We start from the raw sequence: 26,865 nt of genomic DNA on the forward strand, positions 1-26,865 counted from the left end.
TCTGAGGGTGTTTTTCACACGGCAGGAGATGAGTGATGACCAGCTTCTATGTTCCTCTATCTCATAAACAGGTGGGAAATATAACCAGCAGAATGTACTGGTCATAATAAGTGTGGTTTATTCACTGACATTTCCTGTGTGAAGTGGAAGTTGGGTGAGGTGATACACACACTCCTCCCTGCTGCCTCCTCCTGCTGCTGGCCTGTTCACACATCTGTACTTGACTCCCTCCCAGTCTGATGCTCACTGTCTTGAATCTCCTCGTAGATCTGCTCAGGTTCAGCTTTGTCATCGTTGGGGGTTCTCTTTTTTCTGTTTTTGAAGAAGTGTCTCAGGGTTATGATCCCCAGAAGCCAAAGCAGCCACAACCGCTACTCGTACGGGTACTTTCCAAAAGTCAGATCGTGGTTGGTTCTCTGGTTCTGCAGTGGTTCCCTCCTGTCCTGAGTCACTACCCAGTCCCTTGTTTCTTTGTGTGACTGGTTTAAATCCAGCTTTAAGATCCACTATAGGATCCTTCATTACTTTCAGAAATATCTGGTAGTTATTACAAAAATACATTATTCCATGTGTAACATTTTCTATCACCAGTGAATTATCTGATCCGAAAGCAAAGTGTTTGTCAATGATGATCACTTTGCCATTTTCTATAGTGACAAGAGGCAGATATCTACCATTACCCCGGTTAAGCCAACTCCATTTTACATCTCCTTTCTTATGAGGACAGGGCAGTGTAGCCTTCATGCCCGTCTGCACTGTTACCTGTTCAGGATTATTTCAAACTTTTCAGTGACTTCAAGAATAACCAGTTTAAAGACGCCGTATTCTGCTGATGTTCAGGTGTATATCAGTATGGAGTGTCTCTACTGGGACATGTCTCCATGCTTTAATGTTCAAAAAGCTCTTTATTTTTCTCATACTGCCTGTGCTGCAGCACCTCTTTTCCCCCTCTGTCTGAAACCAGAGCCCAGTCTGCTCTGATTGATGAATGAAAACAAGGCAGAAGCCAGAACTCCAAATGTATGAATATTTTAATAAAGACCTGTTAAAAATAGTTATTCTTACCTGTATAGCTGATAGAGAAGCATGCAGCGAGCAGCAGGAAGTAGAGTCTCAACAGCATGTGGACACAACTTCTGCAAGAACTGCATCACTGAACACTGGGATAGAAGTGACATCTACCAGTGTCCCATGTGTAATAATGAGTTCAACACAAGACCTGAGCTGCACGTCAACACTTTCATCTCTGAGATGGTAGCTGAGTTCAGACAGTCGGCTCAACAGAAAGCCAGCAGCAGCAGCAGCAGCAGCTCAGAGCAACAAGTCAGATTTTACTTTGAGGTTCAAGTTAAAGGAAAGACTAAATGGGATTTAGGAGTGGCCAGAGAGTCGATCAAGAGGAAGGGAGCGATCTAATGGCGCGTTTCCACTACAGCGCGGAGCACGGTTTAAGAGGGCTGTGACGTCAGCGGCCCGTCTTTGGTTGCGTTTCCACTTGGCCTAGTACCGGCCGGCGGGTCCTAATTCACAGTTTTTCTGGCCTCATAAAATCGTGGGTCTAGGGCCAGAGACAACGAGGCTGAGTCGGGCTGAGTATGCTAAACTAGAGAGAGCATCGCTGGCAAGGGGGCTACAACTACAACAAGATGGACATATTTGACCGTGATTTAATTGTAATACACGTTTCAAAATGATGCCGAAGTAACAACATACTGATACCGGTTAGTAAAAACCATGAATTAATGCTTTGTCAAGTCTGCAGACAGACGGCAGGCGAAAAACCTTTTAAAATGCGTGTTTTCTAAATGGAGATTGGCTAAGCTAACGCAGTGTATGCTCCGACCGTCCACACTCACAACAACGGCCTATACAGACATAAATAAAGCAGCGACTGTATTCGCCATGAGACAGGCAGTCTGTGGTTTGTACTTGTTTAACTTTTGTCTAGTTTCTGAACAGATATGAGGAGATGTGAGCTCTGAGGGCTAACAGCTAACGGCTGTGTTGTTTTTCTGGGGTTCTCATTGAAGATGACGTCATGGCTCCGCCTATACTGCGTTACTATAGATACTACCCCAGTTCCTAAACTGTAATGGAAATGCGCCATAAAGTGAGCCAGTCCTAACGAGGCCTAGCCATACCGAGCGAGGCCGAGCGAGGCCGTGTAGTGGAAATGCGCCATTAGAGGCACCTTAAAGGTCCTGAAAATGTATATCTCATTTAGTTATTTTACTTTCTTACTACGAGTATTGGAGTCCAAGTCAAACACTCTGTATTCTGCCAAAGTAAAAGAAATAATTAGGTGATTTTAACATTACAGATTTCTGCCTTGTTTTTATTTGTGGTTTACTACTGGTTTGAAGGGGCGGGGCTAAATCAGAAAGAGGTGTGTGTTTTGAATCGGTGTCAGATGAAAGTTGGTTGGTATACTTTGGTTACTACACAGTCCTGCGATGCACATTTCTTTAGATTTAGCAGATTCTGTACATCTTTAATGTTACTTAGTCAAAAATACTAAAGATTAGAAGTCTTCAGAAGTTGTTTGTGTTACCATCGTGCAACAATATTTTCACTATCCAGACCTGAGACCAAGGGTAGATCATCTGTTGTCGTTTTCTGTCCTTTACACGCATCTTAAAGGCCATTAGAATGTATTTTCTCCACCAGAATCTCAATGAGAGATGAAATCCAACAAGTGTATGTTTTCTGCCAAAGTTAGAACATTTTGGTTATTTGACCATTACAGATTTCCTCCTTGTTTTATTTGGTGCTTACTACTAGTTTGAGGGGGCGGGGCTAAATCAGAAAAAGGGCTCGTCACATATTTCTGTGCACCAATCAGGACTTAGATCTGAATCAGTGTCAGATGACGGTTGATTGGTTGATTGGTCACTGTCAATCACATCTGACAAAACTAATCACACAATCGTGGTTATGCAGATTTTTTAAATTCAAGGCTCTTGATAAAATATAAGTTTTGCAGGTTTTGTAAAACGTGTGTTACTTATTTGAAGTATTTGAAGTTCTCAAGTTTTAGAACCCAGGTCTCGTCCAGTAGCGACCCTCTGATTTATAAACTGGTTTAGATTTCAGCAGCTTACAGATGAGCGCTGGTAACTGCAGCGTTGCACCCCGGAGGCTCTCTGGCACTTCTAAGGAGACAGTGATAGATTGGTGAGATTAGAGAGCTGCATATCTGACACTGCTCTCTGATCCGCCGGCCTGAAAGCGCTCAGACCTTTTCTAACGAGCCCCGGATCACATTTCAAAGACGGACAATGTCTACAGGGGGAAAAAAAGAGCCATTTAGCCCACTGCCAATGTAATGTAAAAACCAGGTAGCTGCCTCTTTCCTTCCTGACAGCTCGGCCACGGATTCCTTTCCTCAGTCCATCGAAGCCTTGTGTTTTCTTTAGAGCAGCAGCAGGGTATTCTATTCGAAGGCACAGGCCATGAAATATGGTGCGTATCTGTGTTTGGCTGCGAGCCAGGCGGAGGGTCTGCATTTCTGCCCAACAGGACGGTGATGAATCGCTCAGATTTCACCTCCGTCCACACAGTTGGAGAGCTGGAAACAGAGCTGCACTTTTTCTTTTAGAGGACAGTTCATAGTGGATTGTTTTTGAATCTCACTGTTTGTCTCCACCATGACAGAATCTAATTTAAAGGTCACCTATTATGCAAAATCCACTTTGTCATGTCTCTTCTACATCAACATGTGTCCCCTCTTCTCCATGTCTCTTCTACATCAACATGTGTCCCCTCTGTGTAAAGAGATTCTGAAAGTTTCAGGAAAAAAGATTCTCTCTCTTTTTGTCCTGATCCATTTACATAAAAACCTGTCTGAAAATGAGCTGATCAGATTTTGGCCACTTTATGATGTCATAACGATGTTTTGTCTTGTGTCACCATTAGCCAATCACCAACCAAGGTAACCCCCCCCCCCCCCCACCTTATCACCTGAATCTCCTCCTAGAGCACCATTGTGTTCTTTGTAACCAAATCTCTCTGGGTGTGGGGAGGGGCTCCTTATTTTCATCTAAAGTAACAGACAGAGAATCAGCACTTTTGAAACAGGGCTGAAACAGAGGGGATTATGGGATGCTGCAATGATCTGTTTGGTGTTTGGAGACAAACACTTCAGAGACATGTTCTGTATATATCTGAGAACTATAATATATTGATGAAGAACAGTATAATAGGGGACCTTTAAGTTTGATTTGATCCAGCACTAGTGTGTCAAAGGACGCACAAGTGTTGGATTTCAAATCTGCTATCATTTTATGCACATGTGTGATTGTTGTGTCTTCTTTGGACAGTTGGGTCATCATGGTCTGGTGTCACCATTTTCTTGGAAATCCAGCAGTGGTGTTCATGCTCAGAGTAAAGTTTGCATGAGAGGACACGTCATGCAGACCCAGATACATGTTTATTAAACACATCTCAATAAAAGAAATAGAAATACATTCATGATTGAAAATAGCTGATGCTGTGAAATGGGATTCTCTTTTAGCATTTTTTCCAAGACAAATTTAGAGGTTACTCACAGTAAACATTTGACAGTGAGAATCAGTTCTTAATGGCTCCATGCTGGGAAATCCCTCGAATCAGGTCACTTTGGATTGACCGCTAAGGCTGATTTCAAGTTGCCAGTGCCGTTGTGAGCATTAGGGGCCGCAGCGATCACACCACCAAAACTAGTTGGCTGTAGGGTTTCTATGTCACATAATGTTTCCGTTTGTACTTCAAACCAGTGCTGTGCAGACTAACTGTACTGACAGTAAAGCTGCCTTCACGTGATGCGTGATTTGCTCATGGAAAGATTGGGCGCAGGGCCTCCTCTGCTACAAACAGCTTCCAACTGATTGGTTGCACGTAGAAGGGTCAGCAGCAACTAGGACAACGTTTAAATTATTATTTGACCTTTGAATGCAACGCTCTGCGACAATTTTAAACAGTGTGTGACGCAGAGGGCAGCGCTTACACCAAGTCTTTGGGCACTGCTCTCTCCATAGAAACACAATGGCATCGTCAGCTCAGAGCCGTTTTATGGCTGTGCAGCTTAACGGTTCATTTGTAAATCTGTGTCTGAATCTCACCAAAAAACTCAGCCCCAACAAAACAACAGTGACGAGTTACAGTGCGCTCATCACTACTTCATTCAATGGCAAATTACTAAACCTGATTTGAATAATCCAACAATATCTATCACACCAGAATTTGCTAAATGACATTGGCTTGCATGCTAATGCTAGGCTGCAGTGGCTTGCCGTAGCTACCAAGTGTTTCAATCACGATAGTTGCAATCTCTGAGATTTCCTTAGAGCAGGGGTGCCCACACTTTTTCAGCTTGGGAGCTACTTTTAAAATGACCAAGCCCAAATGATCTACCAATCTGTGTCGCGAGCGCGCGGGGGGTGCTAGTGGACTAAACGGCGGATAAACTGTGGCACGCTTACAATAATTGCGCCGCATAAGCGCATAATTCAGATGAGGAGGTGAGGCCCCCTCATAACTGCATGAACCCGCATGGCACAATACAACTCAGACTGGCTTACCTGTACGTCAATCAAGTGGCAAATGCCATAGTAAGGATTGATGATAGGCTAACTTTCCTTCTTTTCTTTTTCAATGCGGTCTACCCACACTACCTTTGCGATCGACCGGTTGATCACGATCGACGTATTGGGCACCCCTGCCTTAGAGGATGCTTACTATCAAAAATCACACTTGGACCTTATATTTTATCTTATAGGTCATACTTTCAAACACAATCTTTCACTTTTCTAGGAGAAATTCTCTGAGTAAAAGAATACTTCTACCTTTTGTTGGCCCTTTTTCTAGAATTCATGCAACAGTGGAAGACTTTTAGCTGAAAAAAATTGAAATGTTGAGAACAAAGTTGAATGCAGATAATTTAGTCAAATATTTGAAGATTAAAGTTGAACTTTTAACAATAAATCAAACTATTAGCGCACACTTCCCATCCTATAACAACTTGTATTGCAGTAAAATTACTGTCATATTACCTTATACAGCAAGGTCAATTAAGATAGAAATCAATAAAACATGTGTTTACTTCAGTTGTCTCCACCATCATCTGCTCTAACTCAGTGAATCAGTCACTCTGCATGCATTTTGTTCCCACAGAGCATTCATCTCATTTTGAAGTGAGCTTGTTTTCAGTGTGTGCTCACATCACAGTGTGTGTGTACTGTCGGCCCAGCGGGATGTGACGTGCTAATCCTTCCTTTGGGGAAACGATGGAGGAGGTGAGCTGCTGCTGAAAGCTTCACAAACATCCCCTGCTGCTGCTGCACGAGTCTGGTGTCTCATGTCTCCGAGATAAACTGAGATTTACTGCTGCTCTGCATCTGTGATGTTCAATCCTGATCATTGTAATGGATCATCAGAATCAGAAACAGGTTTATTACCAGAGGAGGTAAGTAGTGGAGTACAAATACTTAGTTACTGTACTTAAGTAAATGTTTCTGGTATCAGTACTTTACTCCACTACTTATTTTTCTGACGACTTTTGACTTTGACTTCTTACATGTTGAACACAAATACCTGCACTTTCTACTTCTTACATTTTCCAAACAGGCTGGTTCCTTTAGTTTGAATGTGTGTTTGGTGGCGTGATCATTATTATTTAGAGTCATTGCGTGCCTATTGATTTGAACACGATCCGTGTATCCATCATTTCCTGGTCTTCTCTAAAGAAGAGGGACCAATGAAAACGTTGTCATGTTGCCGTTGTTCAGCATGGAAACATTCATTAGCTAACAATGACATTATTGTTCTATTAATATAAAGGGAGGTCAGGTACTCTTTAAAACAGCTGCTAGTTATGGGTACTTTTTACTTAAAGTGGACCTATCATGCTATATTTGAATAATATAGTATAGGACCATACCTATATAAGGCATATTTATACTTTTTTTTTTTCAAAATACCAAAACAGATCATGCATTTTAGCCATGCCTCATTTTGCTCAATTTGACATTTTTTAGCTCTGTTTTGCAAGGGCTGATTCTGAGAGAACAGCACCATCTACAGGCCTGGCATATGTACTACAGCGTCTCCAGCGCTTTCGAACGGCAATGGCCGTGGCTGTCTCCTCCTGATTGGTGGAGTTGGCCCAATAGCCGTAGCGCCACTGTCCTGACGTCAGGACAGTGTTCAAATCTGGATCAGTTTTTATCAGATCCGTTGCAGACCCTTTTTTAGAGATTTGGGTATGGAGGAAAATAGAGAGGGTTGTGTTTTCTGACACTTGGTGAGTTCCCTGGAACACCGGGCAGCAGCACCAGACACTTTTTACGCTGGACAATCTTGCACTAATGCACATTTCTCAAAGTTATTGAAGTGACTGTTATTTTGTATATATTGATTGTTGTGCTTTTATTTAGGTCTTAATGTCTGCATATGTATAAATGTGTCTGTTGATTGTGTATAAACATATTTTTATATATATTTGTTGTATTCGGGATTGTGGGAAATGGTATTTCGATCTCTCTGTCTGTACACACAAACTGAAAGATTGACAATAAAGTTGACTTTGATAGAAATATAATGGAATAAAATGGAATCGTCATAAGACCAAACTTCCAAAACCCCACCTCATAATTAAAAGCGTGTTCATAAATATATTGCTCACACACAATACACAAAATGGAGCCGTGTTTTGTTTGCTTTGTGTACAATTAAGCAGTGGTGGAGTGTAACTAGGTACAGATAGATACTTAAAGGTCCCCTATTATACTGTTTTTCATCAATATATTATAGGTCTCAGATAATGTATATACAAATCATGTCTCTGATTGTCTGAAACACCAAACAGATCATTGCAGCATCCCATAATCCCCTCTGTTTCAGCCCTGTTTCAAAAGTGCTGATTCTCTGTCTGTTACTTTAGATGAAAATAAGGAGCCCCTCCGCTTTCGAGCGGTCTCGTGTGGAAGTACAGCGCCACTCACAGTCCCGGCATATGTACTACAGCGTTTCCAGCGGTCTCGTTTGAACAGACACGTGAAATGAAACGAATGCATGTGAACGGAATACTTTTTTGAAAACGCATACTGTGCATAAACGCAAACGTTCCCGTGTAAAAGCAGCCTTAGATGAAAATAAGGAGCCACTCCCCTCTGAGAGAGATTTCGTTACAAAGAACACAATAGTGCTCTAGGAGGAGATTCAGGTGATAAGGTGGGGGGGGGGGGGGGTTACCTTGGTTGGTGATTGGCTAATGGTTACACAAGCCAACACATCGTTATGACATCATAAAGTGGCCAAAATCTGATCAGCTCATTTTCAGACAGGTTTTTATATAAATGGATCAGGACAAAAAGAGAGAGAATCTTTGTTCCTGAAACTTCCAGAGTCTCTTTCCACAGAGCGGACACATGTTGATGTAGAAGAGACATGAAGAAGAGCGGACACATGTTGATGTAGAAGAGACATGAAGAAGAGGGGACACATGTTGATGTAGAAGAGACATGGAGAAGAGGGGACACATGTTGATGTAGAAGAGACATGAAGAAGAGGGGACACATGTTGATGTAGAAGAGACATGGAGAAGAGGGGACACATGTTGATGTAGAAGAGACATGAAGAAGAGGGGACACATGTTGATGTAGAAGAGACATGAAGAAGAGGGGACACATGTTGATGTAGAGGAGACATGAAGAAGAGGGGACACATGGTGATGAAGAAGAGACATGAAGAAGAGGGGACACATGTTGATGTAGAAGAGACATGAAAAAGAGGGGACACATGTTGATGTAGAAGAGACATGGAGAAGAGGGGACACATGTTGATGTAGAAGAGACATGAAGAAGAGGGGACACATGTTGATGTAGAAGAGACATGGAGAAGAGGGGACACATGTTGATGTAGAAGAGACATGAAGAAGAGGGGACACATGCTGATGTAGAAGAGACATGAAGAAGAGGGGACACATGTTGATGTAGAAGAGACATGAAGAAGAGGGGACACGTGTTGATGTAGAAGAGACATGGAGAAGAGGGGACACATGTTGATGTAGAAGAGACATGAAGAAGAGGGGACACATGTTGATGTAGAAGAGACATGAAGAAGAGGGGACACATGTTGATGTAGAAGAGACATGAAGAAGAGGGGACACATGTTGATGTAGAAGAGACATGAAGAAGAGGGGACACATGTTGATGTAGAAGAGACATAAAAGAGTGGATTTTGCGCAATAGGTGAAATGTCAAATAAGACATATTTTATTACAAGCCACCAGTATAACCAGCAGTATATAAATGAATTCAGTGAAACACTTCATTTAATTGAATTTCTTTATTGTAATTGTACAGGTACAACGAAATTGTAAAGTCAATGAAATGTGGCGGAGTAGAAGAAATAGGTAGAAATACATTTAAAATACTCAAAAAAGTACTTCAAAAATTATATTAAATGAGGCTCTTTGAGTACATTTTACCAGCGATGATGATAATATTGTATTTATTTAATAATCTAGCATTGGTGCTGGCAGGTGGAGGAGCAGTGGTGCTGGCAGGTGGAGGAGCAGTGGTGCTGGCAGGTGGAGGAGCAGTGGTGCTGGCAGGTGGAGGAGCAGTGGTGCTGGCAGGTGGAGGAGCAGTGGTGCTGGCAGGTGAAGGAGCAGTGGTGCTGGCAGGTGGAGGAGCAGTGGTGCTGGCCGGTGGAGGAGCAGTGGTGCTGGCCGGTGGAGGAGCAGTGGTGGTGGCAGGTGGAGGAGCAGTGGTGCTGGCAGGTGGAGGAGCAGTGGTGCTGGCCGGTGGAGGAGCAGTGGTGCTGGCCGGTGGAGGAGCAGTGGTGCTGGCCGGTGGAGGAGCAGTGGTGCTGGCCGGTGGAGGAGCAGTGGTGCTGGCAGGTGGAGGAGCAGTGGTGCTGGCCGGTGGAGGAGCAGTGGTGCTGGCAGGTGGAGGAGCAGTGGTGCTGGCAGGTGGAGGAGCAGTTATGTTGGCTGGGTGCTGGCAGGTGAAGGAGCAGGTGGAGGAGCAGTGGTGCTGGCAGGTGGAGGAGCAGTGGTGCTGGCAGGTGAAGGAGCAGGTGAAGGAGCAGTGGTGCTGGCAGGTGAAGGAGCAGGTGGAGGAGCAGTGGTGCTGGCAGGTGGAGGAGCAGGTGGAGGAGCAGTTATGTTGGCTGGGTGCTGGCAGGTGAAGGAGCAGGTGGAGGAGCAGTGATGTTGGCAGGTGGAGGAGCAGTGATGTTGGCTGGGTGCTGGCAGGTGAAGGAGCAGTGGTGCTGGCAGGTGAAGGAGCAGGTGAAGGAGCAGTGGTGCTGGCAGGTGAAGGAGCAGGTGGAGGAGCAGTGGTGCTGGCAGGTGGAGGAGCAGGTGGAGGAGCAGTGGTGCTGGCAGGTGGAGGAGCAGGGATGTTGGCTGCTGGCTGACTGGGTGGTGTCCGCTCTCCTTGTCTCTCCTCACTAGCCATGTCCTCTCTTTCTTCACCCTCACTTTCCCTTCTCTCAGTCTCCTCATCCCTTCTTCCCTCATTCTTTGAGACTAATGTAAGTAGAAGACATGGCCCTGTTAATTTTCGAAGATTCAAAATATTATAGCACTTAAAAATAAGAAATATTACTTTTATTATTAATAGTTCAGACTTATTATACCTGTGTCACCTTTCACACTATAGCTGTGATCATTAGCTATGCGCTCTGTATTTACAGGTCCCGGGTTGCATCGCGGTGCAGGGGCCCTCCTCCTTTTGACCACAGGGCGATGCACAAAGATGGTGGGAATAGCATCTGCTCTCAGCCTAGTCTTGCCCTTTTTGGTATGGACAAACTGGTCTGCCTCAAAATGTGCCTGCAGAGTGACTTGAGGTTACTTCCCACACACAACAACTCAGTTTTGTCTAACCACATACATATCCCATAGTGGTTGAATGCACAGTATTGGGGAACACTTTATACTTACGGGACATGTATACACTCATTACATACTGTATGTAAAATACAACCAAGAATGTGAGACAACTTCATATCACATCCGTTACTGATGCCATTTTTCATACTTTGTTAAACTCACAAATAATAAAGTTCCATAACTTCAGTTGGAAACAAAGACCACACCTTATCTCCCCAAGGCAATTTCCCATCCAATAGGTGTGCTATATAGGTGTGTATAACCCTTTCTCCTGTCTGTTTCTCCCTCTTTCAGCACAAGAACCAGAGGGGGATTCAATAGAGCCTGAATACCTGCACTGAGACCCTCACCCTGCACCTGAGTCTCAACTCTCAGAGTTTTTCAAGCCTTTCCCTGTTAGTTTTATTAAACCAAACATTAAGCTTCCCAATGGTGTGGTCTTCGTTTTGTGAAAGAGTGCAAATGTTTGAATAGGATTACCTCACATATTTTGTTGCTGTTGTTCACTGTTATGATGGTTAAATGGCTCCTGCTGACTTGAGCCAGCCATTTTTTTCTCCTCTCTGTGTCAGTGGGGAAGCCGTACATTCGTACTCCTTTCTCTGAGCGATTGGCGCATCCCCAGGCAGCACAGCAAACCATGGTGGAGACTATATGCCAGGACAACACAGAGGAAAAGGCACAGACAAACTGCATGACATGCTATTCAATGTTTATTGAATTCCATTTATTTACAATGGATGTTCCTAAAACAATACATTTAACATCATCATCATGCTGCTGCTGCTAGTCCTTTGACTCATTGTGCTGTCAGTTGACAATCATTGATAGGCACCTGTCGGTCTCCTGTCCTTTCTGAAAGTCATAACGATGACATTAGTCATTTAGATAATGTAGGTCCTCAATTACCATGGGATTACTGAAACCACCATGAATAAAAGAAATGGTATAAATGTATCTAATCTACATTTTGAAGCATTCCTTGCCATCCCCTCCCTCTAAATATATCAATAAACATTAGGATGTGATGCTCCTGACTACCATACAAGTTTAAGAAGATAATATTTGTTTTAAAGAATTCAAAGCAATAAACAACAGCAACAGACTCTTTAACCAAGGCAACGTTAGCCTAACATGTATATGTTAACAAGGCAAGTAAGATAGCTGTTCACACTAATCCTAATATTATCTCTAAATATGAGCAAATTATATTTTATTTTTAAAACATATTGATGTAAATACATACACATATCGGTATGTTGTATAAATATTGCAAATCAAAACCTTATTGACTACTAATTACCAGAGGTGGGACCAAGTCATTGTTTTGCAAGTCCGAGTCAAGTCTCAAGTCTTTGCGCTCAAGTCCGAGTCAAGTCTCAAGTCTTTGCACTCAAGTCCAAGTCAAGTCTCAAGTCAGGATGGGAAAGTTCAAGTCAAGTCCAAGTCCTAAACTTTGACAAAACGAGTCTTAAAGGGCCCATGTCATGGCCATTTCCACTGATCATAATTACATTGTTGAGGTATACTAAAATAGATTTATACTGTGCAATTTTCCAAACTCACATTGGTTTCGCATACAGCATCTCTGTCAAGCATGTGTATTCAGCAGTATTCACTTTCTCCACTAAACGACTCGTTGGAGCTCTTGCCCCCCCTCCCTGTGAGCCTAGTGTGCTCCGATTGGTCAGCTCGGCCACTCGTTCTGATTAGTCAACCACCAGAGAGGCTGCGCCCATGTCAGTGCTTTTCCCGGCTGCTCTCAGCGTAACATCAGTCTTATCATGGCGTCGGTACGGAACTGTTGTTATAGAAGAGTGTGACGGCCCCAGGGCCTTTGTCTTACGATGGGGTGGAGCTGAAGAGGCTAATCAGCACGATCACGGACACCTCCGGACACGACGGCCCCAGTCTCTCTCCAAAGCGGCTGCAGGAAGACTAACTCTGCGATCCTCTCAACCACCTATCTCTGCATTTACCACAATAAATGTGCTGTGGTTTTGTAAACTCGTGTATGTCTCCTTGTCTTTCCGTTGTGGCCTACGAGCCACTCTCATAACAAAGAGTAAGTTATTTTTACCCGTTATAAACTACTACTGTTTGATGAGAAATCAAATCATGGTTTGCTATATATGAATTCAGGGAAGAAAGGATAGGCCTACTAAGTATTTCCATTAAACTTTATTTTTAGAAATGTACAAAATGAACATAAATATACATATATACACACGGTATATTCCTCCTCCTCGCATCTTGCCTGCGCACAGTCGGTGCGGTGCCTTTTAGCACGAGGCCTCAGTAGAAGTCCCTTCCCCGTCATGGATTGTCCGCCAGGATCTGGCTGGACGAAATCAAATGCAAATCACAAAATATTAGAGAAACTTAGTTGTTTTAGATTCGTTAGTAGTAGTTGTGTAATGAACAGCTTGCCTGCTAATATGCTAACCTAGCTTTGTTTACCTTGGTAGCTAACACGATATGAACGTTAGCTTGGAGGAAAGGCAACTATAATGCAGTGTAATAAAACTACTATGAACAAAAGCTAGTGGTTCATATTAGGCTAGCAATAACGTGTTTATAATTGCAATCGTATACGGGTATTCTGCTACCATACAATGTAACTTGCATGAATACATTGTTTTGCGCTAGCATACAGCTAGCCTCGTTAGCTACATGCAGTATATGTACGGTCACAATGTACGGTAAACCGGAGTATACTGTATGAGTATTCCGTGTGTGTGACTGCAGACATTCTCCTGCCATGACAAACATGTAAGGCCATCTGCTGACATTGTAGTTGATATATTTAAACGCTAGCAACGTAGCATCACAAAAATGTTTTTCCGACCAAAACTAGCTCTAGCTCCGTGTGTTAGATCGCTACGCCAGCTATAATGTAATTACGTTTCGCGACTGACCGCACGGCAAATCACCCGGAGTATACTGTCAATAGGTATTTTGTGTGTGAATGCAGACATTCTCCTGCTATGAGATACATGTATGCAAGGCCATCTGCTGATATTAGAGTTGATATATGGAAACTCTAGCAACTTAGTTAGCACTGTGTCAATGGCTTAGCAGTCCAACACAGTTTACACATTTAAACAGTCTTGTTTGATAAATACACAAATAACAATGCAAACTTACAGGTTGTATACCCAGATCTTCCCCTGCTCCAAACGGTCCAAACAAGCTGTGCATATCCGGCCTCAAACTGGGCAATGTTTTGGAAGCTTTCGTCTGTGAAATGCCGGTTCTTCGAACCTCTGGAGGAGGAACACGCCGCTGCTGGTGTGGCCATAGCTCTTCGGGATTGGTCCATTTCGTTCCGGGTACCGCATGACATCAGGCGGTACCCGGAAGAATCAAATGGGCAGTGACGTATCTCCAACGAGGCGTTTTGGGGAGGTATTTTCTGTGTTAGAGTTTTACTCGCTACAGGGTGTACTTTGAGGGTTTTGACTCTGCACACCGTTTACAAACCTTCATAACACACAAGGGGACGGGTAATAACCGGAAAAGCATGACATGGGAGCTTTAAACAAGTCCTTATGTGCTTTTCAACAAATGTAATGACATCGATCAACAGAATAATACTTAATAATCAAACTGCTCTTTATTAGTCACATTAATAATTTAATAATCAATTTTCTCTCTGCTGGTAAAGTAACGTGTTTTTCTTCTATTGTAAGAGGGATCAGTAAGGTAAGGCTACCGTGACGGTTTGATTCAGAAGGAGTTTAATGTATAAGATCCCTGATGTTGAGGTGACCAGAATGTTTATTTCCACTGTGTACAGCATGTTATAAGGGACCCACAATCTATCTTTATGCAAGGGATAATGTGCAGCGAGGCGTCTCTATGGGGAAAAGAACACCTGAATCTAGATCCCTCTGCAGGTGGTACTTTAACTATATTTTGATGCTAATACTTTTGTACTTTTACTTGTAACATTTTGAATGCAGGATCTTTTATTGTAACCGAGTATTCCTACACTCAGGTACTTTTACTCAAGTACAAGATCTGAACTTCTCCCACCTCTGGCAATAAATCCTGAGTGGTTACCAAAAAAAAAACCCTGCTCTGAAGGTTATTTTCATTTTACAAATCCTGCACTCAGCTTTGCTTTCTCCAATATCATTGAAATGCAGCCAGATGCTGCTCCTTTTTTCGGTTTTCGCAAATTTCTTGACTTCTTCCGACGCGCTTGCATTTAAATCCGGCTCCCCGTCTCCCCGTCTCCCCGTCGCTCTGTGTATCTGGCCTGTACCACTACACCTGCTGTCTTTGGAGCGTCTGCCCCCCACCCTTCTTTCACATAATGGTATGATCCTAGTGTGTCCTCGCATATGATTGGCCGCATGCTGGCTCAGCAAAATAAAGTCCCGCCCCTGCCTGCATGGATTCTCAGCAAGAGTTGCAGCGGCTGAAGATTCTGCTCTCCCCGACGGGAGTCTGCTCTTCAAGCGGCATCTTGCGATCGGCGTGTTGGAGACCCTGAATTAAATTATCAAGTCACCTCAAGTCAGAAGGCTCAAGTCCAAGTCAAGTCCCGAGTCATTGGTGTTCAAGTCCAAGTCGAGTCGCAAGTGTTTTGTGATTTTGTCAAGTCGAGTCCAAAGTCATCAAATTGGTAACTCGAGTCTGACTCGAGTCCAAGTCATGTGACTCGAGTCCACACCTCTGCTAATTACCCAAAATCGCAGTTCTATCTCCTGTTATCGATGCATTGAAATGGCCCGCCACGAACTTCCGGGAACTATCTGAGTCTCCAAAAAGGCTTCTCAATTCTCTAATTTCCCCTCCTCGACTCCTCCGCTCGCATGTCCTGTGGGCGGGACTAAATCACGAGGATAGGAGTCGAGGAGGGGAAATTAGAGAATTGAGAAGCCTTTCCTGACTCAGATAGTGAACCATGAACCACGTGACGATCAAGTATTTTGGACTTCCGCTGTCGCAACTCTTCTATCTATACGGCGCTGCATTTTAGACTGAAATCATCCATATGCGCAATTTCCGAGCAGCTTTGTCGCTCTTGAACGCACCGCCGCAAGGAACCCTGGGAATTACAACAAGGCGGACGTCCAAAAACACCGCCGAGTGTCCGAATTCTTCACAACGAACAAGATAAACTGTCAATAATAACACATTTCACAACGTAAAAAGAGCAAACCGTCGGTATTCTAACCGTTAACGGCCGCTCACAATGAACCGGGGGAGGGTCGAAGCTCCGTCCGGTCAGCCGGTGAAAACTAACCGACTGAGGAGGAGTTTCAGGCAGACTCAAAACACACAGACCGCGGGGGAGGAAGACTCTCCAATCAGACCAAAGTCGGGTCAGTATTTATTCATTTTAGTAACTTCATGTTAGGTTTCTGCCGGGAAAATTCTGAATGTACTCTTCCAATATCAGAGTAATATGATAACAAAGGTATCCCAACTGTGGCTGTGTACATGACACATACATGCCAACCTTTCCAAATCCAAAAGAGGTAGGTTTGCGCGCGGCAAATGTGCACGCCCAAATTAGGTAATCAGAACCCCAGTAATTACATGTATAAACCATGTATTTAACATATATTAAACATCATTTTATGCATTTTTCAGAAAAAGTGGTAGTTTGGTAAACACTTAACAGTGACATCAACGACATGTTTGGTCTGTAAAATGCCCGAAAAGTAAAAGAATGGGAGATAAATATCCCAAAGTCTCCACATTTTATTATATTTTTAATGTGTTTCTGGTCCTCTTTCAGTTGCATTGTTGGAGTAGCCTGTGACATAAGATTTTCAACGACATAATTACTCTGTAGCTATGTTAGTTTGACAATAAAGAACCTTGAACCTTGACAGTGTAGATCAGGGGTGCCCAACCTTTTTTGAACCGAGAGCTACTTTTAAAGTGGCCAGTCTGCCGAGATCTACCAGTCCAAATAGAGAGGTGTAGCCATTACTGACAGCCTACTACCAGGTAAATACATACTTCTACTTGTATAAAACTGACCTTTGTACGATTAATACTTCATAAAATACTGCAGATCCTTTATCTTGCCTCTTTCTAATCTACACACATACAAGTATTTAACTGAAGTTACACAACAGTGTTGTTGATACAGAGTTGGGAGTTTATTCACACCACAAACTACAGTGGGTAATGTTTTCAAGAAACATTGAACAGTGCTGCCACATATGACACAGGAAAAAAAGAAAAGACTGAACCCTTTCTTTGCCATTATATAAAAATAGTGTTGCTACAAAAGTATAAATTAGTTTTACTAATAAGACAACTCAGATCTGAAGCTACACAGGAATCTGCTGCCAAAGTGCAATAAAAAAGACAAAATTAATAGAATCAAACCCTTTTCTTTTTTTTGCATTTTAATAGAGTATAAAAAGAAATGCCTTTAAAATAGGATGCAAGCAACACTAGTTTCTTAACCTGAATTGATAATAGACTATAATCAATTTAAACAGAACAGATCTTAAAGTTTGCATTCTTATACCATTTTGTACAATAATTATAATGAATAAGTTCAAACAAACTAAAACTTACAGCTGATTAATAACGGTATCTAACTTGAGTTTTTATTATATCAAAAACCTGTTGAAATGCTACTGTTATTTTTACTGTCCCCAAAAAGCACGTCGGCAGCCTCCAGGAATGCTTCTTTCACAACTTCGCCGTCTTTGAAAGACTTCATGTGTTTTGCAAGAACGTGACTGACACGATAAGATGCTATGGTAGCATCCTTGCTCTTGTTGTTGGGCCTGGTGAAAATGGACTGCTGTGCATTTAGCTGTCCTTTCAGGTCCCTCACCTTTTGGGAGCGTAGGGCAGAATTAGGAGGGAATCCCGTCTCGTAGCGTTTGTGCACTGTTTTGAAATGCCGCTCCTAAATTACCCTTCTTCGATAAAGCCACGCTCGCATTGCAGATGAGACAGATAGACTTTGAATTGGAATAGATACAAAAATAATCATCCTCCCACTCGGAGTGAAAATTATATATTTTGGGCTCTTTTGCTTCTGCCATAATTGTGGTCTTGTGTGTGCGGACTGCACAGCAAACTAGTGCCCACTGCCTACCAGCCACGCCCCGATAAATCACAAAGCTTTGATGCGTTCAAGTGCATTATTCTGGCACAGGAAGATTATGTTATAGGACATTAACGATAAAACAGAATATTGTTGTTCTATTTTTAGACACATCTCGCGATCGACTGAAACACAGAGGACTGTTTGTATGATGGGATCACAGACACGCTGCAAACGGTGTCCGCCAAAAGTCGAGTCCAGTGTCTATGTAGTGTCATTTTTATTTGTTATAGTTTGGGAAGATTGAAAATCGGTAGGGAGAGTCAGCTAAGTCGGTAGGCGGTAGAAACATGTCAAAAGCGGTAGACTACCGCCCAAATCGGTAGGGTTGGCAGGTATGATGACAGGGTGTATGATTACCTAGAAGAGCATCAGGACTGTTTGAGGCATATGATAGCTATGTGATTAACATGATGATTCAGCCTCTATGGAGATAGACATATGACAAGCATGATCATTTGTGACGTGGAGCTAATCTGAACTAAACATTGAATACTGCTTTCTATTCCTCCATCTTGGGACTGTGTAACTCCCTCTCTTGTATATCAGCATGTGAAAGACACTGTTCAGGAACTAGTTGATGCTCTGTATGTGATGACTACTTCCATTCTTGAGAGGATCCTAAATACATGGACCCTGAGATTGAAGCTCAAGCCGGTGACGAATGATATTTTTCCTAACAGTTTCTGAAGTTATTACCTGCCTCTGTGTCTGCTATGACATAAACATCCAATCCAAGCCCCCAGGAAACATCCGGCCGTTGAAGCCCATATTTGGTGTGCCGAGAAGAGATTCAAGGCTTTTACTGTCATTTGTACATAGCTACAGTGTAGTTATGACAATTAAAATCTTAGGTCACAGGCTCCTCCAACAGTGCAACACAATAACACAGATACAATAGTGCAAGTAAATAAAATGAAATAGAATATAGTAGAAATAGTGCAGAATAAGTCATTGGAATATTGATAAGTTGCAACAAATGGATGTTCTTTGAATGAGTCTGTAATGTTGTAATAATAATAATAATACATTGGATTTTTCTAGCGCTTTTCCTAATGCTCAAAGATGCTTTACATAAAATCAGAAACAGAAACAGTACAAAGAAAACAAAAAAATAAACAGTAGTCCTAATCAAGTGCGAGTAAAGTGGGGGCATTACTTTTAAATTAGTTAAATTAAGCTAAAATAAAATGCTGCTTTTTGGGTTTCATGTGGGGTAATTTACCTGAAGATCATACAAATCCATGGGTAGGCTTTTGTGTAGACATTTTCCATGTTAACAAAACTATATTTAACTTTCAGACTTTTTAAAAGTAAGAAGAAAACATGGAACGCTAGTATCAGTTGGAGCTTGTGTCTGTCTTTAGAAAAACTGCACATATGTGTAATGATACATTAAAAAAAAAGATTATCCATCAGTATATCTGAATTAACTATAGGAAGACATTCAAACCTTGACCTCTGACTTCCTGCAGAGTGCAGAAAAAATAGACAATAGAGAGTTAACCGAAGTTGAATAAGCTGGACATCACTGGTCATCGTTTCTGAATCTGCTTCTGAATCTCAATCAGCTCGTTTCTGGTTCTTCTCATCCAGAATGTAAGACCCCGACCCGGATCCCGAGGTCCAGGACGGGTGTTTTCAGTGCAGAGTCTCCGCACAACGACTCTGACTTCCAGCAGGACATCATCTGGGACCCCACCTCTCCTTCACCTAACAGATTCGGTAAACACCTGTCTTTGCAAAGTGTTATTGTGAATGTTTGATCAAGTTAATCATTTCAGTAACTGCTGCAGTGACAAGTCAATTCAACTATGAGCGGCTCAACAAGATATTAATACTGACTTATTGCTGAATTCCTTTTTTAGTAGTGTAAACTGTACATTAATGAATTTTATTTGTTACGTTTGTTTGAAAAATATTGATTTTTAGCTTTTTGGTTTGTTTTATTCCAGGTAAAAAAGCAGCGAAGAAGCAGCCTGTTCGAGTTGTGAACATCTCAGACATCGTAAACAGGATCGCTCCAAAGGTCAGTAACAACCTTTTAATTTGAAGTTATTTTATTGTTTTCTTTGTCTATTTTTGTGTCTTAATTACTGCATGTATTAATATTCATGTTGTATTGTTTCCTGTGTCTTTGAAGCATGGCAGACCGAAGGTGGCAGAGCCCACGCTGCAGCAGTGGATCGGAGACACCATCCCCTGCTCCCCCGACAGGTCCCCAAAACACAAGAGGAAATCCCAGAGGTGGGTTCAGAAGAAGCAAAAAACACACATCTGTTCGTTCTAGACTGTAACCGAGCTTCAGGTGTTTATCATAATCCGCTCCTTCGAAATGTATAAGCTTAATTAACGCACAATAGGATTTTAAAGTTGTGAAATATTGTTCATAAATCATTTCATAGCCTCTAACAGCGTCTTCAGTTTCTCAAAGTCTGTGAAGTTTACATCACTAGTTTATATAACTAGTGTACAAACACAAATTGTATTTGCAACTATAAATCTTTTGCTCATGATCACGTGATTGAGTTTCCACAACAAAAGGTTTTTACAAACACAAATTAATATACAACTACAGGCTTTGAAATTGTTCCTAAAAACCACCTTCCAAAGTTCAAAATATGTTGTCATGTTTAAACTTTAACCTGGGTTTGCTGCTACCAATAGTTCCTTTTAGCTCGTATAAATACTAATAATAACAATGCACTAAGCCATTTGTCAATACAACAGAGTAAACAAATACATCTTTTTAGCAGATCTAATTAAAAAAACTGTATCCAATACATATTAGGTATACATCTGCAAGGTCATAACAGGAGATCATATTGTCAAAGGACCAACAGAAAATGTACACATTAGAAAAGATAAATAAGAAAACGTCTACCAGAAATATATTTTATAAGTAAAAATAATCATTACAAAAATTCTACATATGCATGTTGTGGAAGCAAAATAAACAAAGCAAATAAATTATTAAAAAGGACAGTTTTTACAGCCTATTCAAAATAGGAAATTGCAACTTATTAAAAAAAATCCTTCTGTCAACTCTTCATTTATGGACGTTGCATTTGCCTGAAAGCAAAAAGAATAGTCCCATTAGGAGCACGTTTTGTTTTCAAACCCCAAAGAATAAACTAATTGTTCTGTTTTCTCCCGACAGGCTGAACACGGTGGACGACCTGCTGAAGCTCGCCAAGCAGTTTGACTTCAACATGTTTCGTCAGGAAGAAGACGAGGAAGAAGAGCTGAAGGACCTTCATCAGCAGAGCCTAGAGCTCCTGTCAGACGACATATTGGATCAGAACGACTTCTCCCCTTCTCTTCCTGGAAACCAGCCCCCAGCTGTGAGTCCAGGTCCAGACGTTCAGCTGCACCCGATGGATCAACACATGGAGGACGATTTGGACTTCCTGTTCGACGGACCGACCCAACATTTAAGCGGAAACTTAAGTCAGGTGTTGTCAGCTCAGCCGTCACAAGCGAAACCAGCAGCCAAAGAGGCTTCTGGGAAAACGTCTGCTTCCTCACACACTCCCACTCCCGTTGTTCCCACGTCGAACACTAAGGACGACGATTGGGAAAACGACGACTTGCTCAATGACTCTTTAGTGTTGGAGATGACGCAGAATCCTCATAAATTCATCTCCCCAAAGCACGCTTCAACCCAGAAACAACCCAGTCAAGTCACATTTCCAAGAGAAAGTCAAAGAAATGTTGTTCAATCGGCTGTTTCTAAAGTGGAGAAGGGCAATGTGAGGCAAAGAGCGAGTTTCAAACTGGAGCCTAATCCTAATTTCCCTGTCAAACCAATCCAGACGGACACATGGGCAAATTCTAATGTGGATTACAGCTCCAAAAAAGCCGATAAAGACACGTTTTCATCCGGAAACAATGTTTTAAAAGTGCCAGGTTCTCAGTATACCTGGCAAACATCAAACACGGTGAAATCACAACCACTGAAACCCCAATTTAATCAAAAGACTGCTGTTTCCACTTTTTCTACTGCATCAAACATACAAACGTCAAACACAATGAAGTCAGATCCACCAAGACAACAGCTTAATCAAAATAATTCTGTTTCTAAATACAACTCGGCTTCTTCTACTGCGTCAAACACTTCAAAAACAACTTTTCCAATAAAACCCACAGTTGTTTCAACGCCTGCTGTCTCTGAACACCAAGAGGAGGACCTGTCGATTTTCTTCAAGTCCGACCCGGTTTGGGACGACCTCGCTGACGACGACCTGCTGTGTGAAATGTGCGAAGACGTGGAGAACCAGATCCAAAACGTTCCAAAAGCTTCGACAAAACAGCCTCTTCCCGCGGGTCCAGTGTCGAACCAGAGAGCGTCGCTGCAGCCGTACAATCAGCAGACTTTCATACCTAAAAAACCAACTCCTACAAATGTTTCCTTTGCTTCAAGAAGAGCTGCTGGCAGTTCATTGGCTGCTGGGTTCGTCTCTAACGTCGGGGCACAGGTGACGAATTCTTTCAGATCCACACAAGTGAAGAACTCGTCTGGATCCACGAACAGCTCCATGCAGTCAGGAGGAAACCACAGAGAGAAGTTCACCTTCAAGAAGCCGAACAAACCGGTTTCTACTGTGACAAGTAATGGTAAGAGTCTACCCATTTCCTCCTTTGAAGGTCAATTATTATCTAAAATCCTCTTCTCCATGTCTCTTCTACATCACCATGTGTCCCCTCTTCTTCATGTCTCTTCTACATCAACCTGTGTCCCCTCTTCTTCATGTCTCTTCTACATCAACATGTGTCCCCTCTTCTTCATGTCTCTTCTACATCAACATGTGTCCCCTCTGTGTAAAGAGACTCTGAAAGTTTCAGGAACAAAGATTCTCTCTTTTTGTCCTGATCCATTTATATAAAAACCTGTCTGAAAATGAGCTGATCAGATTTTGGCCACTTTATGATGTCATAACGATGTTTTGGCTTGTGTAACCATTAGCCAATCAGCAACCAAGGTAACCCCCCCCCCACCTTATCACCTGAATCTCCTCCTAGAGCACCTTTGAGTTCTTTTTAACCAAATATCTCTCAGAGGGGCGTGGGGAGTGGCTCCTTATTTTCATCTAAGGCTGCTTTTACACGGGAACGTTTGCGTTTATGCACAGTATGCGTTTTCAAAAAAGTATTCCGTTCACATGCATTCGTTTCATTTCACGTGTCTGTTCAAACGAGACCGCTGGAAACGCTGTAGTACATATGCCGGGACTGTGAGTGGCGCTGTACTTCCACACGAGACCGCTCGAAAGCGCTGGACACGCTGTAGTACATATGCCGGGACTGTAAGTGGCGCTGTAACTTCCGCCACAAAATACACCAAAAGCAGCGAAGAAGACCCTGGAGCGGCCCGGAGCATGGCCCGGAGCAATGTTGCCATGGCTACCCTTCTGTTTATGCCCCGCGGTGGATTTAGCAACATGTAGTAGTTCATGTAATTCTCCATGTCCACTTGTTGCTGATGGTTGTGGTAGAGGAGCTGTAGATTTTGTACTAACATTGGCCATGAGCAAGGTGAGCTATAAGACACTGACAATATGATTACACACAACACAATTAACAATAGATATTTTAAACAATATTGCGTGCACTCAATCTAGCAAAAACAAAACTGTTTCAAATCAATGTGTCTGTGTATGTCTGATGTAAACAAAAGCATAACCTTTAGGATGTGTGTTCTTTGTGAGGCTTGTAGCCCTCACAAGAAGTTATCTTATTTAACACAACAGCTGTAATCTTGGAAGAAAGAAACTCACAAAAAAACTTAAAATGTGCGACAAAAATAGTCTCAAATTATCTTTAAATAAAGGCTAAAAGCCATCGGATAAGAGCTAAAGTCTAAAAGCTATCGGCTAACAGCTAAAGTCTAACAGCTATCGTCTAAAAGCTATCGCTAACAGCTAACGGCTAACAGCTAACGGCTAACAGCTAACGGCTAACGGCTAACAGCTAACGGCTAACAGCTACAGTTATTATTCTAGTTCGGCTCTGGGTGAGTAACAGTTTATTTGTAATGCTCAGCTGACTTTATGTTAGTTATTTATTACACCAGTTGTCTTTAAGACAGTTTGAGTTGTTGTGTTGGTGCTCTTTACCATAGATATGGTTTTAAATATATGCTAACTAGCTTATTAGCATCGCCACTCACCGTGACGTAGCATTTTTCCCATTGAAATGAATGGGGTTCTTCAGTTAGCAGCTAACGCTAAGCTAATCGACAGTTTAGCTCATTAAAATATATAAATATATATACTTTATTTAAATAATGATTTATCTTAAACTGGGAAATGATTGTGTCACAGCAGAAGTGTTTTCAGGCATTACACGAGTTAAACATATTTAAAAGATGCAATAAGATATAATAAAAATGAAGCATTAGCAGCAAGTTTACACACAGGACACATATGACTAGAGCAGGGGTACTCAAATACAAATCTTAAAGGTCCAAAAAAAATGTTTCAATAAGACAAAGGTCCGTTTATTACGGTCATTCAAACTTTTAAACAATTGCAACAAGATTCTTAACACGAGGTTGCAAAAACAAAAATAATCTGTATACAGCCGTTTTCATTGTTATTGTGTCTGTACTTGATCCCTCAGAGTTGCAGTGTGAGCTGCACAGTTATGAATAAAGGCAGCTGCACCCTCTTTCATCCAGCATTCCCATTATTGCTTTATAAATGTCTTGCCCCCTTGTGTGTCCACTGAGGTTCGTCAGGCCCAACACATCTTCAACAAACTCCCCCTTTGCCTCATCATAAAGACTCACAAACACCAGCAACTGAGCATTGTCAGTGGTGTCAGTGGACTCATCCACAGCTAAGGAAATGCAATGTGCATTTTTTATTCCATCACAAAGCTGATTAATCAAATCACCAGCCAGTATTTATGTTCTTCTGGTTGCTGTGGAATCTGAGAGGGGGATTTGCTTGATTTGACCTGTTATTTCCTCTTTTTGTTTGCCTTCAAACATGGTCTCCATCACTTCAGTCATGCATTCTTTTATACTTCAGTTATTATCCAGTGGAAAGTCCTTACCTACTGGCCTAGTTAAATCAAAGTGGTTACTTTCTGTTGGCTGGGCAGTGTAGTTTTACACACCGTCTTATTTGACTTTCTCAGGACTTAAAACAGTTTTTTGGGGGCAGACCCCCACAAAGAAAAAAATATATTTACACACGTAAGGTCATCATCTTAACAGTTTTGTATGCTCATCCGTGAGCAGAGCATCAAGTTGACATGCCTATTACAGCTGAATGCGGCGATTACCATTTTGTTCAGCAAGACGCCTCACAAACTTCTTAAGATCAACAGCTTTAGTGCGTTTTGATTCAATGCTGAGTACAGCCAAACTTGACAGTCTCTTCTCTGTCATTGTAGACCGCAAATACCTCATTCCTTCAGTACTTGGGTCCGAATGCTTCTCGTTTTGCGCCGTCCCGTTCAAATGAAATCTCCGCCAATCATATTTCCACGCTCGCGCCAGGGCCGGGGGAGGTGTTACAAGACGTGCATATTGTGCTGCATTCACTTGCACTCGGACATTAGAGACTTTCTCTCATAAATGTCAGATGAGCCACAACTTTTCTTTCAAAACAAAGCTGCCAACTGGGGTGGCAAGGCCTATTTTTAGGGTGGCAGTTGCCACCCCATGCCACCCCGGTAGGTGAAACTAGGCTACTAGCTACAGTACAGATGCAACTAGATGAGCTGTTAACTCTCGCTCTGACTTTTTTTTTTTTAAACTCTCGCTCTGACTCAGACAGGTTGAAAGAGACGACATGACACACGCATTTTTCCCACCCGCATTCCGCGAAGACCCGCCCTACTGTGCCTCTGATTCGCAGACTGTTGGTGGGGGGAAAAAACGCTGACGGGATGCTGAATGTGATTGGACCAAAGCGTTGACGACACACACAGACAGTGGAACAGTCTGACATGCAGAGCGCTGTATGCAGCGGACATAGCGGAGAATTTTGACTCGTTGCGTTGTGGCGATGTCTCGCAGATAACACAGATAGAGATAATACATATGAAAAGTATAATTTGCTCAGAGTCCAGAGACAGTTGTGGTTCGGTCCGGATCCGGACCGGAGTCCGGACTTTGAGGATGCCTGGACTAGAGTATCTAAAGAATACACAATATACAGAAAATACTGTATACATGGAGTACATTAAACAGTCTCACTAGCTAATGTTTGCTTTCTGTGTTAACTTAGTGATAGTTAATGACACAGATAGCGTTATAACCGTGGTTCAAACAACCATTAATGTCACTTTCTATGTGAATAAAGTCATTTTAATGAAATAAAAGTGAACAAACTGTGAGCTGTAAATTAGAATGTAAGTTGCTACACAGATTATGAAGAATTATATCTAAATATTTGTATTATATTAATAATAATTTAATAATAATAACTTTTTATCGTAATGGTTAAAGTCATTTGTATGTAACGTTAATAACTATCTGACCTTTCTATAATTTTCTCCTCTGCTTAGCATCACATTGACTAAATTGATCAATTTGGAACATGTTTACGTCACAGCAGCATATATAAGACAAGGCACTGCACATAATGTGATAAAACACTAAATATAAGCAATATAAGTGTGTGTCTTTTATTCTCATTCAGGTGGAGGAAATACCTTAATTACTTTCTCTAACATTATTTATCCCACAGTATACTCATAAGTTATATGCATACCGTTTAGTTTGAGTAAACGCTCCCTTTTTACCTTCAGCATATTGTTTTAGTACGGTAACTCTTCTTTATTACCGTTAGCATACTGGTTTCTGTTAGGTAACTCCTTTATGTTACAGGATGAATCCTCAGTTTATTGACTTGTTGTTTCTAGTCTCCTCCTGACTGAC

At 42.0% G+C, this 26,865-nt stretch overlaps 2 protein-coding genes and 2 long non-coding RNA genes across 4 annotated transcripts in view; 2 read left to right on the forward strand and 2 right to left on the reverse strand.

Annotated features, from left to right (window-relative positions):
- LOC117481734 (E3 ubiquitin-protein ligase TRIM39-like) overlaps positions 1-26,865 on the reverse strand; it is a 937,572-nt gene that overhangs the window by 447,674 nt on the left and 463,033 nt on the right. The gene's annotated exons all lie outside the window — the stretch shown is intronic.
- LOC117481726 (zinc finger protein 239-like) overlaps positions 1-26,865 on the forward strand; it is an 85,569-nt gene that overhangs the window by 36,373 nt on the left and 22,331 nt on the right. The window lies entirely within an intron of this gene.
- Positions 9,838-10,117, forward strand: LOC117481804. Its single transcript, XR_004555807.1, has 3 exons — positions 9,838-9,904; positions 10,024-10,059; positions 10,108-10,117. It is a non-coding gene; the product is annotated as an uncharacterized LOC117481804 (long non-coding RNA).
- LOC117481802 lies at positions 10,450-11,420 on the reverse strand. The gene is made up of 3 exons (XR_004555805.1): positions 11,365-11,420; positions 10,624-10,819; positions 10,450-10,537 (listed from the first exon to the last, which is right to left on the reverse strand). It is a non-coding gene; the product is annotated as an uncharacterized LOC117481802 (long non-coding RNA).

The sequence above is a fragment of the Trematomus bernacchii genome, unplaced genomic scaffold, assembly GCF_902827165.1.
Source record: "Trematomus bernacchii unplaced genomic scaffold, fTreBer1.1, whole genome shotgun sequence".
NCBI lineage: Eukaryota > Metazoa > Chordata > Actinopteri > Perciformes > Nototheniidae > Trematomus > Trematomus bernacchii.